A 3,466-nucleotide genomic window follows, 5' to 3' on the forward strand; every position below is an offset into this window, starting at 1 on the left:
AGAGAAACTTAAATAAAAATTAGTACAAAAAGGCTTTCGGACACACTAAACTTAAGGAAAAAGTATTAAAAATACCGTGAAACCACGGTATATCAACCTCCCTAGCCACCAGTCCTCCCATCTTTTTCGGTAAAACCCGACCCGTTTTCCCCTTTTTTCGTTCCCAATAACAAATCAGGCCCTTCCCCTTCCCCTCTTTTCGAGTTTATATTTGTTTTGCAGGTCGTTCTGAGCTCAAAGCTCCATTAAATGATGAGCTCTAAGCTCTAAACGTTTTCTCCAGTGTGACTCCATCACGGGTAAACCACAAATAGTTATCCAAATCTTGCACCGGCGAACTTGAAGCTACATACTCTAACTTTAGTGAAGCTCAAAGGTTCAGCCATTTCCGCCCAACTCCACGTTGTTGAAACCTCACTGTTTGTCTCTATTACTCATTTTTTATTTGATTGTTCACTATTTTGTGTGGTTTAATTTTAATACTTTTATTATGCCCAGATTCTTCACAATGATTGTCATTTTTAATTTATTTTATTTTTATTAACGTGATTTAAATTCGTTATATTCCTTTAGGATAGTTTTGTTTAGCTTTACCGTCTTGTATCACATTTTTCTAGGTGTTTACTTTATTCATTCAGTGTTATTTTATTTTATTCATGTTTGGCCGTTCTTTTTATTTTGTTGGGTAGTGGTTTATATATTTTTTATTTAATTTTTGTTGTTATGTTTTGGATACTGGTCACAAGTCATTTTATTTTACTTTTACTTTATCCTTTGATAGTTTAGTGTGATATTTATAGTTTAACTAGATAAGCATGCTCGTGCAGAGCACGAGTTCAAGATTTAGAAATATTATAAATTCGCGTTAATTCTAAATAGCAATAACTATTTAATAAGATATAAACAATCATAATTACAGAATATGCAAATTAAAATTTAAAGAGAATACAAGCAGACTTACTAATGCAATTTCATATCTACGAAGTAATTGAACAAGAAAAACACATCAACAATTCTATATACATGTACATTCAACTGCATTAAATCTTGCCCTTCTCTAGACATTATTTTGAGGATGTAAACATCTTTAAATCAAGAAATTACAATCTATTGATGAGACATTTCTAAGAGGCCAGGGAGTATATGAGAAAATTTGGTTCACTTGATCCAAAATTACGATCAGAGGTTGTCCCCGATGGAGATTGTTGAATTTTCTATTTCATTGCAAGTCACCTGAAATTTAGTTAACTACATTAGTTAACAACCAATATTTCATAATAACCGGAGATTAAACTTCTACAATATATTTTAGTTGACAAAGAATGTACAAAGAACAAATACCAACATTGTATACAGGTTGCAAAAGCGGGAAATGGGTTTGGAGAATTATAAAGCCACATATGACTACAAGAATATGGGTAGGTACATACCCTACTACACAAATGGCTGCTGCTGCCTCAGCTCTTACGGGTACTCATAATGTTGTACTCAATTTTTCTCATCATAATTTATAAGTTCTTATCTAAAGCTTTCTCTCGCCATCTGTGAAGGTATATGTCAGCACCGCGAAGTGATATAGCCCAAGATATAGTTAAATATGAGAAAATACACCAATCTAAGTGCTAAGAACAGTTCTGTTTTTTATGAGGAAAACTACCAGTGAAGACATGATTATCTGTAATCTTCAGAGAAAGGTCCAACATTTATTAGTTCAATTAATAAATAACTAATTCTAAACAAAATAACTAAACAAATAATAAGAGACTAATGACTGATATCACATATCTTGACAATGAAAGTGTACATTTTCGGTGATAGTTCTGTATTAGTGCATGGTGAATGTTATGTGTAAGGTATTCAAGAGAAACTTTAGATTGGGACATATGAAATTAGATATTCAGCTTCGGATTGTATTAGTTGTAGTTACTTTTTATATAAGGACATTCTACATGAGCTATAGGATAATTAAAAAAAGTTTCATAAACTGCAAAACACATAATACATTGATCATTAAAGGAATAGGCATTTCACAACTAAAGCCCTTCATTCATGCATTTTACCGAATGGGTAGTAAACATTCGCGTTCTATTTAACAGTACATTTATGCATTTAGCCAAACAGATAGTATGCATTTTATAATACTTGCAAAAAATGGTATGTCGAATCAAAGAACTGATTCGACATAAAGAATTGTCTCATAGAAGTTTATTTATTGAAGGTGTACTTGGTGGGTAAAGCATAATAATAACTCGAAAACACAACAAATAAAATTGAATATCGAGGAACACACAAGCACTAATCGAAAAATTCTGGGGACAGAGGAAAACCACGCTGTTGTTGGACAGTAAATTAAATTTCAACACTCAACTACACTACATTCAAACATCATCAACCCATTAATTAAATCTAAAATCAGAATTTTATAAATCTATTCGGCCAAAGATAGAAATCGAGAAAAAATTGAGAAAAAAACATATGAAGACGGAAACATACAAAATCGAATCAATAACAAATTAAAAGAGGAAGAAAGAAGGACAACAAAGAATTACCTCGAAGATGAAAATGTTGTACTTGGAAAACCTTGAACATGAAAAGATTAAAGGCAACATGTCTCTTTAATAAATGAGAGGGTGGAGGGATGTTATGAAAGTCGTGTAAGCATCTAGTGATGCCACACACATAAAAAAGTGGTCAAGATAACCATGTGGAATTAGATGTAAATAGGACAGCAAAAGGGAAATGATCACAGAGCCTGTTTGACTCAGCTTAAAAGCTGGTCAAACTGACTTAAAAGCTGATTTTTGGCAATACTCAAAATAACTTATTTTAAGCCAAAAGTTAAAAGCTGCGGTAGAGGTGCTTTTTTTTTTTAGCTTATAAGCTGTTTTAAGTTGACCACATTTTTATCTTTTTGCCCTTAATATTTTTATATAATCTCCAAATTACAACATAACCCTATCCATTTTTTCCTTTTCACGTTTGACATAGCAACTTCAGCACTTTTATCCAAACACATAACTGCTTATTTTAAAAATAAATTTCAGCACTTTCAAAAATACTTTTTTAAAGCTGTTTTTATTAAGCCCATCCAAACGGGCCCACAATCTCTTCGACTAACATTTCTTTTTTTATAACATGCAGGCATGTTGATACTGTCATATTACTGACTCTTCTACTATAGTAGAAATGATTGAAAATTATTCTTTGGTGAAATCGTTCTGTTATGTTTTGAATTGTTTATTTTTTTATTTTAATTAAAGTTTTAAATTATTACTTTACCTTGTTATTTTTTATTATTATTGATGTTTATATATTTGTTGTCATTTTTAGATAACTTGAGTATCATTTATATTAGGTTCTATTTGTATTGCTTGAAATTTATTTGATGTATTTTGTTTTTAATTATGTAATTTTTTTAGCAAATGTTAAAATTGATCAATGAGAAAATTTCTCCGTTGATTTTGGA

General features: G+C 30.9%; 1 long non-coding RNA gene across 1 annotated transcript; it reads right to left on the reverse strand.

The window, feature by feature from the left end:
• Positions 1-946: 946 nt before the first annotated feature.
• LOC107020025 lies at positions 947-2,696 on the reverse strand. Its single transcript, XR_001456785.2, has 3 exons — positions 2,550-2,696; positions 1,431-1,542; positions 947-1,233 (listed from the first exon to the last, which is right to left on the reverse strand). It is a non-coding gene; the product is annotated as an uncharacterized LOC107020025 (long non-coding RNA).
• Positions 2,697-3,466: the final 770 nt, after the last annotated feature.

This window comes from Solanum pennellii, chromosome 5, assembly GCF_001406875.1.
Source record: "Solanum pennellii chromosome 5, SPENNV200".
Taxonomy (NCBI): Eukaryota; Viridiplantae; Streptophyta; class Magnoliopsida; order Solanales; family Solanaceae; genus Solanum; species Solanum pennellii.